Raw genomic sequence first — 13,392 nt, 5'->3', positions numbered from 1 at the left:
AATCAAATGTTCCTTGGACCCTAGGCCCGCTGCCTGGTCTGCAGCCTGCTGCCGCACACCGACGAGGGAAGGGCACTCCTTCTGAGCGTGGCAGAATTCCTCCCTGGAGGGACCACCCTCTTGCTGCCAATGGGTCAGCTCAGGCAATTCCCCCAGTTCGGCCACCTGTTCCCCTGTAGGTTCCAGGGCATCCCCCTCAGGTTCTGCTTCCTCCTGGACTGTGGGAACAGTGGGGGCCGGTTTCCCGCGCCCTCTGCCCCTTCCTCTCCTGGCAGGTTCCTGGGCCATTGTTCCAGGCTCCAGTTCTACTAATCCGCCCTTACTGGCTGTCATGGCACGTGTGGATACACAGATCCACGCTGGCAGTCCTAACATCTCCAAGTGAGTTCTGTGCTCTACGTCCTTCCATGGAGAACTCTCCAGGTCGTTACCCAACAGACAATCTACCGGCAAGGCATCACTGACACAGACTTCCAAGGTACCAGAGACTCCCCCCCCATGTAAAGGGAACACGCGCCATCTTGCAGAGGCGAACTGAAGTGTCAGCTGCCACTACTGGGCGGAGCACATTGGGAATGACTTGCTCTTCAGACACCCACTGACACCTGACAGATGTCACACTAGCCCCGGTGTCTCTCAGAGCCTCTATCTCCCTCCCATTGATGGTCACCCTTTGCCCGTATTTCTTAGTGTTAGCGGGTATCAAGGTATCCTGGACCATCTCTTGGTCTCCTAACGAGACAAGGGTCATCATAGCTAATCCCTCTTCCCCACTGGAAATCAAATCCCCTCCCAAAGCTACACTAGCTAACCCTGGGACTGGAGCAGCAGCTGGTGCTGGGGGTTTCTGGGGACATTTAGGGGCGATGTGCCCCACTTCCCTACAAGCATAGCAAGTAGGCGGTGGTCTGTTGCCCTTAGGGGGCCAAGACCTCTTAGGCTTGGGGCTTGGGACTCCTTCTCCTGGGAACAGTTTTGGGGCCCTTTAGAGAACTCCTTACTGTTACCCTTGTCCTCCCCACCTTTCTGCTGGGGACCCTGTCCACCCTTGGCTGGCATACTTACCACCCCTTTGTTGACCCTGGTGCTAGTCCAGCGGTCTGCCTCTTTAGCAAGCCCACTGGGATCAGTTAACTTGCTGTCTAAAAGATGCTGGCGCAGCTCTGGAACACATAGACTACTCAAGTGCTCCCAACTAATCAAGTGACACAACCCCACATAATCAGTAACTTTGCTGCCCTTTATCCAACCTTCCAGTGTACGCGTGTACATACTCACACACTCCACCCACGTACTCGAATCAAGTTTCTTGAAGTTCCTAAACTTCTGGCGGTACTGTTCTGGTGTAAGCCCATACCTGAGGCATAAGGCCTCCTTCATAGTGGGGTAGGTTAAGGTCCCTGCTGCTTCTAAGGGTGCTAAAACATCCCTCCCAGAGGCGTCAAAATGCTTCCACAAACCTGCTCCCCAACTCTTCTCAGGCACTTCATTCATCTTCAAGGCAAGCTCATAGGATCTAAACCACGCAGAGATATCCTCACCCCTCTGATAATTCTGCACCAAATCTTTCGGTATGTATACTTTACCCGCCTGTACTGGTTGTGCGCTGCCACCATTCGGACTGGACGCCACTTGTTTGGCTTTAATGTCCAGCTCCCTCATGCTCAACTCATGAGCCAACTGGAGTTTCTTCTCTTCCAAAGCGAGAGCATTCCTCCTCTCCTCCGCCTCTTTCTCACTGTCAAGGCGCAGTTTCCTTTCTTCCGCTTGAGCTTTGAGTTTAAAAAGTTCAATCTCATGGGCTCTAACCCTCTGGTTTTCCTCCAGCTCCTCTGGAGAGAGGCTCCTACTGGAATGGGCGCTGCCAGCCCTAGATGCTGGCCTATTCACTGGCAGATCATCGGATCCAAATCCGTGCTCCGGTGTGCCATCCCCTTCAGTAGTTTCCTCGGTTGCGCCATTCTTGGCCTCCCACCAGGCCCTTAGAGCTTTCTGTAGCTCCGTCCTGTTGGCGCTGCCCTTCGCTGGGCATCCAAGCTGTTTGCAGAATTGCTTTAGTTGCTCCTTCTTATACGTGAGCAACTTTTCCACTTCGAATTGCAATTCCGACTCCTCACCTACTCCATTCAGAGACATGATGCTTCGTCGATCCTCCAAGAATAGTCTTCGCAAAAACTTCGTGCAATGCAACTGCTTACTAGATTAGTGATGTACGAAGAATCACTGCAGGTCAAGTGCAAATACTGGTTCTAATCCCACCGCTGACCACCAATGTTAGATCTGGGGGTCTCTAGTTGGCAGAGGTATTCACCTTAGACCAAATAGGGACCCTTGCTTCTAGTCAGGGTACAAGGACACACACGGTAGATAACCCCTGCTCACCCTCTAGGTAGCTTGGCTCGAGCAGACAGGCTTATCCCCAGGGCAATGTGTAAGGTATTTGCACGTAGACACCACAATGATCCCCCCTCCGTACACCACAAACTTAGACCACACGGGTGAGTTATATAAAAAATAATATATCTTTATCTAGTTTCCGCAGTTGAAATCAAGCATCACAGGTTTACACAATATTCGCTTTCTTGGTTGGTCGGGATCGTCAGACGATAGTCTCTAGTCTCTTGTGTGATTAGATACTCACTGAGAATGAATCAGTTTGTAGGCTCTCGATGTTTAGGCAGCTACGTTGCTCCGGCAGTGTCGCTGCGCTTGTTGTACAAGCGCTTCTCGGGCTGTTCGGTGCAAGGATTCCACAACTCCCTCGACGAGCCCCCCAGTGACGATGTCGACGTCACCGGAGTCAGCCACTCACAGCGCGGCTTCGTAGAGCAGGGAAATACGACTCTCGATCTGCGTCAGGCCTCCGGGTCGCGGCAAGGCACGTGCCGATGAGCACGTCGATCTTCTTGATGCGGCAACCGGTGTCAGGCCCGGTTCGGTGCGGTACTCTCCAGCAAGACAGAGAGCAGCCAGCCCACCTCACAGGCAGATGTTGAGAAGCTTGGTAGAACAGTCCACGGTCCCTGCGGCACACAGCAGCGCAGGTGGGACACAGCAGAGTCTTGAGCTCTTGGCAACCTTTCTATCCCTGGGTTGCGAAACAGGAGGCCAGCTCTTCTCAGGCCCTTGGAGATTCAGTTGAAGACACAGCACACAGCAAAGTCTTGTTTGGTCAAGTGGATAGGGTCAGCACACAGCAAGATCCCTTCTCCTCCTCAGCTTCAGTTGTACAGCAGAACAGGTTAGCCTTTAGAGCACACAGCACGGCAATTTTCCTTTAGTTCTTCAGCGGTCCGTCTTTCAGCAGAGGTTCCTCTCGATGGTCGAATCTAAAAATCTGTTGTCAGGGGTCCTGTACTTATACCCCTAAAAGTCTTTGAAGTCTTTGTGCAAGTGGGTCCTGAGCCCGGTCTGATCCAGTTTTGGGTGTAGCTGGAGCACTTTGTTTTCCTGGCCTCTACATTCTTTTCAGAGCGAGGGGCGGAGTCGTCAGCCGCCCAGCAGGGGGTGGAGCCAGCAGAGTGGCAGGCAGGCACAGCCCTATTCAATCGCAGGTGCTATCTCCTCCCTCCACTCTCCTTGCAAATGTCGCCATTCAGCAGAGGGCTGACTCAGCCAACTTCCCGGGGGATCCCCAGCCCCTGTCACTCTCAAACCAGACAGTCAATCCACAAGCGCGCCCAGGCACACAGAAGGGTCAGACAAGAGAACAGCTACTCTCTAAAAAGTACTATTCTCCAACTCGGGATTTAAAAACAACCTCTCCTAAAAGATGTGTTATTAAATGCTGAGCTCAGGGATATCAAACACTCATGTCTTATCTTGTTTCTATGAGAAGATAGGCGGATAGCCATTGGCACCCGCCTCCCCCATGTTAGCCTGTGGAACAAGATAACCTTGCAGTAGTGAATACACAAAATGGCCGGTGTTCACTACCAGAACATGTTACCTGCACTAGTACATGCTCTACCTTCTACATACACTGCACCCTGCCCAGGGGGGTACCTTGGGCCTTCCATAGGGATGACTGACGTATATAAAAAGGGAAGGGTTAGGCCCTGTCAGTGTGGACACTGGCCAGGAGGACATGGCAGTCCGGGGACTGCAGACAGGCCTGCGGCGGCAGGCCGGAGACACTGTATTAGGGCTATACAGGTGGGTGGTGCAATCAGCGCTGCAGACCCACTAGTAGCATCTGTCATCACCAGCCCTGGCACACACAGTGCACTTTACTAGGGACTTCATGGTGATACAGATATGCCAATCAGGTATATCCAATCAATACGATATTTTACACAGGGAGCACTTACACTCTGGCACTGATTAGCAGTGGCAGAGTGTCCAAAGCATCTAAACCAGCAAAACGAAATCCAGCACAGCATCAAAAATCCATGTAGCAGAGGCAAAAGATAGGGGAAAAACCCACGCCAAGGATGTCAGGTCTAACAGGTTGTTACTAGGATTGTGCGAAATTCAGCTAATTTGCCCCTGTGTGTTTTTGTGAAATTTGGGGAAATTTAAGTGAAATGTTCTGAAACTTTACAAACTTCAAACCTGGGGCCAGAGTTATCATAATATGACGCTGCACGATGCAGCAAGACATTTTGCTGCATTGTGCAAATGGAGAGGGTAGGAATGCACCATATCTATCAAGATATGGCATATTCCTGCTTTCTCCTTGTGCTGGTGCACTCAGTGCAACCTAGTGCCAACATAGGCACCCTTGCTTTATGGTGCAATGGTGCCTGCGTTGCAGGCACAATGCTCTTTGTGTAGTAAGGGACACCTTCCTGCAAAAAAACAATCCTTCGAGGCTTTTTCCACTTTCTAAATGTGCTGCAGAATCCAGAACACTTAAAAAATGGAAACAACGAGGAGAAATAAAAATATCTCTCCTCATCGCACCTCTTTTGTAAAGGTGTAGCATTTTGATGCATTGCCAGGTTTACCATTCTTGGTAAATCTGGAAATGCCAAAATCCATGGGTAGATGCATGGAAACACCCACGCTCCACTCATAGAATGCCTGCCTAGGGCAGAGTAACGCAAAGCAGTGACCTGCACTGCCATGTGTTACTAAAAATTAACCAAGGAATTCATTGCCCTTGCGATACCATGAGTGACACAAGTGCAATGCAATCCAATGATAAACCCAGTCTTTAGTGCTATTTGTTAGCATGAAATTAGTCCTTGCTTTTATTTTGGGCATAAGGATGTGTTTTGTGCTTAAAAATGTGCTACATTTTGCATGATGTGAACAGCTTGCGTTTTATTCATGTGCAGTATTCTAGGGTTCCTAGAACAGGGTTTTACCAAACAGGATTATTCATTGGGAGCTTTTGGCTTTTTTTTTTTACCTATTACTGACAGTTCATATAGTTATTGCAAACTGGTAAATATTCAGGTGTATACTCTCAAATCTTGATTTGAGTTATAAGTCAGAGGTGAATTCATGTATCTTTGGGTAGATAAGCATGGGCAGGAGGTGCTGGGTTATGCGGATTTCTTGTTCTGCTGGTGACATATGAATTCTCTCCAATATCTCCAAAGGGGAAGAAAGTGTATATTTGTATACCCTTCCTTTGAATTAACAGAAAGGTACCCCAAAGAGTAACTTGGTAATGCAAAGGAAAGGCATTATTAGGGCCTATTCATTCTGGAATGGTTGACCCTTTTTGGCGCTTGTTTGTTAAGGTGCTTGTACGAGTACCTGTTTTTTCTAACTTCCGATATATTGCATCTCATTTGTGAAAAACATTTTTTTTAAATATTTTTTTTTTTGTGAGTTTAAATCACCCTGTAGCTAGCCCAATAATAACCCTCCAACTTGAAAGGAACAAGACACAAATGTTATCTGTGAAAACTGTACAGAATCTGCTGGGTGGAGTACAAATAAACCCTATGTCTTGGCATGAGACAATTGTTTTATATATCTATTTGCAGGGAGTCTCTGCTTGGTAAAGTTGCATAATTGGATGCTTCCTATCAAATCGTCTTTTAAGATGTTGTGCATTGTTGTCAAAGCTTTCCCAAACCCATCATCAAAAATGTTTTGATTTAAAATTAGAATTTGAGGTAATTGCATGTTTCTCTTCCAGATCACAATTCATTATAACCCATTTTACTAAAAAAACAAATTGAATACTGCATTATTCATATTTAAAATGCATTTTAACATGTGCTAGTTGCTATCCCTCTTTTCGTTTATGTTCAGAAGCCCTCAGATTAGTTTGAAGCCGGGGACACAAAAGATCTCACCATCATGCTATATTTACTAATTTACTTCGTTTTAAAAACCCATTCGTAAACAGATACAGTCAAGACATTTCGGAAACATGATCCTCAAATTGTAATTTAAAAATTCATATTTCACCAAAAACTACTGTTTTAGATGTAGAATACTTGATTTTCACGTCATTTATTCTGTATCAGACCAAGAAGGCATCTTTGGCCTGTCCCGAGCTCATGGAAATTGAAATGAAATGCTCCGGTGCTTTGCCGCTATCATCCCGTTTTTCCACCCCTGCTGTTCCATGACATTTGACGGACTGAGGGTTTTATTGGAATCTGAATTGGTGTCTTATAAGGCTGCTTTACCCCAGAAAAAATTGACGTCACTCCTTTGAACGTCTCTCAGAAATGTCACATTCGTTTGTCAGTGAAAATAAGTATTTTCACACGTTGTGACAAAAAATAATGATTGGAGATGAAATACCGAACAGAAGTTACTGTTTGTAACACTCGTTAGGTCACAAAAACAAAGAACCGAATGCTTTGAAACATTATGTAGTGTTCGATTTACGAGCTCAGCGTTTTGTTTTTATGGTAGCTTGTTGGGTGAGAGACCTCTGCATGCTGGTATGATCTTTGAACACAAAATAACACATTTACACACTGAAGAAAGTCAGTCTGACTAATGCTATGATGACTGACACATCCATACACAGTCTGGCAACATGTAGAAAAGTATTACAGGAAAAACACTTTGTATCCTTTGTTGTGCTTTATTAAAGTGATGTGTTAACCTATTTAACTCATCATGCTTAGTAGATTGATGATTAGTGGCCTGATTTAGAGTTTGACAAGCAGTACTCTGTTGGGATGGAGGAGGACATTACCTATGCCATCCCGAGAGACCTCTCCCTGCCAGACCTAGAGTTTTCCACCAGCCCGATGGACAACTGTTAACAATGGAGTTGATGATTGGCTGAGGTATGCACCCAGGCTAGACAGGAAACACCACTCTAGTCAGTGTATTCCAGATACACACTAAAAGATAACCTGTGCTCACCCTCTGGCAGCTTGGCTAAGAGCAGTCAGGCTTATCCGAAGAGGCAATGTGTAAAGTATTTATGCAACACACACACACAATAACACAATGAATACACCACAAAAAGACTCCACGGAGGTTTATAAAAGTATATTAGTACATTCTGAACAAAACAAGACCAAAATGACAAACATCCAATATATAGAAGTTGAGATATTGAATAAATGCATAAAAGAGCTTAGAAGCAATCAACGCTAGAGAGGTTACATTAGGTTGGGCTGGACCGGGGCAAAGTCAAAGTTCAGGCCAACTTCGTTGAAGCACAGGCCAGCTACAGGACCCATGCAGGCCGAGATTAACAAAGTACCTTTCCTGGACGCCGGCAACAAAATGAATCCATCTTCTCCACGCAGTGTAGGCGATGCGTTGGTTCCAAAGATGGGTGCCAAGGTCGAAAGACATCACGCAATACTCCAGTTTCTGCAATGCAGTCGAGGGGATGCGTTGATCTCACCAAGCTGCATTGGCGGTGATACACTGTCCGATGCGTTGATCTCTGGAGGCAAAGCGATGATTCTGAGGCAATGCATCTGGGTCAATGTGCTGGTTCTGTTACATGCAGGCAGGGGATGTGTTGAAATCTGTGTTGCAGGTATCTGGGCCACTTCCAGTGAGCCATGCATAGGAGCAGGGTTAGAGACTTTGATAACCCTGAGTCTCAAGCTACAGGTGGTAAACCAACAAGCCCTTAAAGATCATTTGGAGTGAAGGCAGAGTCCACCTTCCTTCAGCAGAGCCAGAGATCAGCAGGCAGCAGGGCAACAAACAGAAAACCAGTCATTCCAGATCAGCAGTCCAGTTGAGTCATTTAAGCAGCACATCAGTTCTTCTAGCAGAGCTTCAGTTAAAAGTCCATTAATGTCTGATTGTAGGGGGTCACAGACCCAGTACTTATACCCAAATGTGCCTTTGTTACGGGGGTGAGTTTGAAGCAGCTATCTGAATTGCACAAGCATCCCTTTCAACCCAGTACTGCCTGCCAGGCTATCTGTTGTGGGTAATCAGCCCTGTGGGGACAGGACACTACCTATGCGAGTGACGTTTTAGCCCCTCCCTTCCATCCTGCCCAGGCAAAGCCATCAGAATGCAGATGTTTGTAGATGGGTACTAAGACACTCCAATCCATTCTATGTTATGGCTGTCTAGAGGGAATGCACAACGAGTAGCTGTCACCCACCCCAGACATGTATTGGAGACAGCCTGCAAGGCACACAGAGCAGTAAGTGCAGTGAAACGTCCACTTTCTAAAAGTGTCATTTAAAAAACTAACGTTAAATCCAAAGTCGCCAGTAAGTAGGATTTATCATTATGATTCCAAAGATATAACACATAAAAAAGCCACTACTCTCTGATCAGTAATTACATCTTAAAGGTGTATTAAAGAATTACCCAATGTTAACCTTTGAGAGAGGTCGGCCTCATAGTAGTGACATTTTGTTTCGCTGTTTGTCACTTCCAGGACATGCAAAACATAAAAGTGCATGTCCTTCCTTTTACTTACATAGCACACTACCCCTAGGGCTACCTAAGGCTTACCTTAGGGGTGCCTTATATTCAATAAAAGGGGAGTCAAAGGCTTGGCAAGTAGTTTTAAATGCTAATTCAAAGTGGAAGTAAACTGCACACACTGAGCTTGCAGTACTTCTGTGGGTGGCATAATCAGTGCTGCAGGCCCACTAGTACCTTTTAATTTATATGCCATGGGTATATGGTATACGACTTTACAAGGGATTTACAAGTAAATCAAATATGCCAAACAGGTGTAAACCATTTAAAAACAGGAGGTTAAAATCAAAATGTTTGGGGTGACCCTTCAGAGAGAGCCATTTTCCAACATCAAGTCTCTACATTGATAGAACCTGATATTAACCCCCAACACCCTGCAAAATGTCTCTCAGGGTATTTGCGTCATTACAGTGTTTGGTGCTGTTCCTTAACTTCAACGTATTTCCTAGTGGTGATGGGCAGGAAATATAAAGCCTTTTCACTGCCCACTTAATTAGAACTGATGGTGTATACTTCCTTTTATAGCCCATATTCTGTTAGGCCGCTAGAATAAGTATTCAGTTGATGGAGCCAATGGAACACTTACAGTTCACCTGATTCTAAACAGGGCAGGTGAACAGACGATTTGGTGATGGAGCATTGTGTATGCCAAACTCTAAATCAAGCCTTTAGATCGTGATAAGAAAAGGGCCATTATTATGAGTGGGCTGGGAAATGGGCCATATATTCTCTGCTCCTGAAGCTACCAATATTGGGAGTACAATTAACTCTGGGGGTGGGGAAAGTACTGCCCATTATAAGTTGAACCCTGTGGGTCCAATAAAAAATGAGAAATTAGCAGGGTGCCAGGACTTCTGGGTTGGATTCCGTCTGTAATTCCTCTTTTGGGCAAGATTTTTATCCCAAGGCTTTGGCTCCTTTAAGCAGTCGAAAAACATGTGAATGCGAAAAGCTTGTTATTTTGATGGGGCCGTTAACTGTTGCATTAAGAGGCTACTAGAATGGAAGATCTATAATGGGAAAAAGAGTCCAGTAATGCTGATAACAATATAAAAAAAGAGATTTTTGTGTGTGTGCCACTTGAAGGCAATGAGGTAACACAAAGCAATGGGATTTCTATTGCACCTAATGTGACCTATTCTGTGTTAGGTGCCAGTCTATGGTTTTTCTTTATTTATGTGTTACTTGTATTGAAGCTGGGTCAATTAAACTTGATTAAGATAACACTGATCCTTAGCCAATATGACTGATCAGATTTTTAAAACGAAAGCAGATAGAAAGATTAGTGTGCTTGCTAGAAGAATTGTGAAAATAAAATTTATATGCTAGACTCTGTTGTGTAACGCTACATCCTTCACATTTTTCTAATTTCCAAAAGTGTAAAAAAGAGGGTAAATGGCCAGGACAAAATGTAGTGTGGTAGACCTGGAAGAAAGAAGTCTAATGTGGAAACATTTTGAATCAAGTACAGGGGGTTTTAGTAGTGGGTGAGGAAGGTCCAGGGAAACTAGGATATGGTGAGCTGACCTCATGGATACATTATAACAATTTAGTAATTGAGGGAGAGTCCAGCCCCTGTTAAAAAAAAGATATGCACATGGCAGTTCACAATGAGGTAATCGTTGGAAGATGTAATATTGTTTGTATTTTTAAAGCTCACTATGATCCGTGAAGGTATCCTGATGCCGAGCATTTGTGTGTGCCATGCCATGCCTATTGTAGTTTGGTTAATTGGAAAGTCAGGTCTGCAGCTTCTTGTGAAATTCAAAAAGAGAGGAGTAGGGTCTGATGTGGAGTGAGAGGTAATTGCATGCTTTAGGAGTGATATAAGAACAAGTCAGTCCTATGGTCTGGATCTGTGTATATGTGGGAAGTGTGTGAGTCCTGCAGAGCGGAGGTGTCTAGGTGGTTGATGGAAGGAGATGCTAATTCCCTGAATCTGTGTGTGAGGAGTTTGAAATAAGTTAGTTTGTGTATTCAGAGCCCGTGGCACTCCCTGTTCAATGGTTGTTGACAAAAATATGTGCACAAGTTTATAACATTTGCCTTGTATCAAAATGTCTGATGGTGAAGATGGCCATGCAAAATAAATGTAACATGCATAAAGGCATACTTGCAGCAACTCACAAAAAAGTGCTTGCAAATACATTCTCTAAAAATGCTTGAAGTAAATGGTTGTGAGTGTGGGACGGAGATGCTAAAACCCATAATGTCATAGGGTTTAAGGTTTAGTGATAGTGTTTTCTTCACTGAAAAATACATTTCTGTGGAGAAATAAAATTAACAAATAAATGTGCAAAGGCACATTTCTGCCTGGCTTCAGCAGAATGCCTTTTAGGTGGACATTATAGCTGAGTGAGCAGTAAGGAGGAAGAGGAGTACTCTCAAATGATTTTATATCATGGAATACTCTCTGGGATTTAAATTAATCCTATAGGGCTGGAACTCTACTCAAAATGAAAAAGGAAATATATAAAAGTAGACTTTCTTGAAAAAGCTTTGTGGATGGGGCCCAAGGGACTTTAGTTAATGGTGTGATGCAAGCCTAGAATTGAAATTTAAAATGTCTATTCCCCACTTGCAGATTCACAAAGTTACAGATCTGGGTAGTGGCGGCTGCTAGGGAACGGGGGTGGTTATAAAAAAAATACCTCTTCAACTGGCCGCGTTTCTCCTCCGCTTTCCTGCCGACGTCCCAGAACGGAAGCGGGAAGCACACACAGGCTCCCCTAAGCCAATCACAAGGCTGCCTCGCAGCCTTGTGATTGATCTGAGTGCCGTGGTTCCGCACTCAGACGGGGCCTGTGCATGTTCCCCACCAGGCTGTGTATTACAGCCTGGTGGGGAACATGCAAAGTGCGCATGACTTCAAGACCGCTGGCCAAACAATCACTTAGCAGGTGCCCACCACTTCTCCCCCTGACCCTAGCCACCCCCCGCCCTAACCCAGCCCGCAGGTACCAAAAATAAAATGATAATAATTTAGTTATTAATTATTGTTTTATTTTTTCATTACTTTGAAAGCAGTGATGGGATGCTCCTCTGCCTTAGTGGAGGAGCCAGCCCTGGATCTGTGCATCCCATCTATTAAGCAACGATTTCCAGAAGTGGTTAATTTTCTTTTTGATAATATTAGAAAACAAGAAATCATTTTGTTGAACAAATCCATCATGATTTGAGCCAGTGGGCCTCTTATTTGTCAACATCGGCTCTTAAACAGTTGTTTATTAACTCAATATACATTAAAAAACTAATACCTGTCATCCAAGCCATTCTTATAGCTTTGGGGTCCTCCAGTGTGATGGTTAGTAGTTGTATAGGTACTGTTATTGGCAGTGCTAGCATGGTAATGGATGGTCCAGGCTTTAGTGGCCTCCTGGTGAGGGCCCTGACACATATATTTTAAAAATTAAGCACTATTCGGCCTGCATTATTTTTAATAACATTTATCCATACTCCAACCAAAACAGCAAGAAAGTAAACAGCAGCTTTGCCTCAAGCGCCCCCAGGTTTAGCGAAAACAACATTCAAAAACGCGTTTATCTTTAATTCTTGCTTCTTAAAATGTAGTCGATAGTGAACATACTGATCCAGAAACCCTTGGGAGAATGCTGCTTGCGAGAGTTCCAAGTACATCCATTCTAATTTAATTCACAAATCAAGTTAGGAAACGTGCAGGAGATGCCTTGTAAATCAGAGAGTGCAACTCTATGGACATCACTGCATCTGGTTGGTCACGTAACTCACATACCACACACCAACAGATAATGTAGCAGCAGTTGCACAGTACCAGCATAATGGATTGTCAGTTATTGACCACTGCCTGTTTAGAAGTGTTGTAGCACAAAATGTAGTGAACAAGTCAGAGAAGCAAAGATAAGGTGACGCTGCTATGGGGATCTAAGGGAGAAATTTAGAAACTTTCAGGGATTGCAATTTTACTTGCCTCATACAATTACAGTGAGTTCTGCAAAAGGGTGAGCTGACATTTAGTAAAATCATAATTAAGGATGTGCAAATATGAAGTGGTATAATCAGGGATAAGAAGCTGGACAAGTCAGTTGGGTAGATGTGTTCACTCTAGTCCTTCAAGTAAATGTTCATTAGTAACAATGTGAATATTTGTAAGATTTTTTCATCTTGAATGTTAGCTTCCCATTAGCTTTGCTTAAGGAGAAATCTTACCATAAATATTTCAAGCTGTATGCTTTTAGAACATATCAATTTCAGAAACGAAGCCCTTTATTGATAATGAAATGGAGAAAGTAACACACAAAAATATATACTTTTTCTGCTCATTCCGCTAGAAAAATCACCAAGATGATAAACTTAAAGAATCTTCAGCAAGATCTTCTAAACTGGCAAAAAACATTACAAAGTCCATCCAACATCTGAATTTCACATTAGAAAAAAGGACATTTCCAGCACAAAGCCTCATGAAAGTCTGAAGACGGTTCCATTCTAAGATGAAAGTAGTGATCTATGAGATGTTGAAGTCGTTGTCTTTATCATCCAACTTTAGAATATGAGAGCTTGTAAGAAAGTGGATTATTATTT

The 13,392-nt window shown here is 44.3% G+C and overlaps 1 protein-coding gene across 2 annotated transcripts in view; it reads right to left on the bottom strand.

Moving 5' to 3' along the window:
* The window catches only part of AJAP1 (adherens junctions associated protein 1), an 896,426-nt gene that overhangs the window by 425,195 nt on the left and 457,839 nt on the right, over positions 1 to 13,392 (bottom strand). The gene's annotated exons all lie outside the window — the stretch shown is intronic.

Source organism: Triturus cristatus, chromosome 1_2 (assembly GCF_964204655.1).
Source record: "Triturus cristatus chromosome 1_2, aTriCri1.1, whole genome shotgun sequence".
Taxonomy (NCBI): Eukaryota; Metazoa; Chordata; class Amphibia; order Caudata; family Salamandridae; genus Triturus; species Triturus cristatus.
Note: the sequence above shows the minus strand (reverse complement) of the source record. Positions and strands in the feature narration are given on the sequence as shown.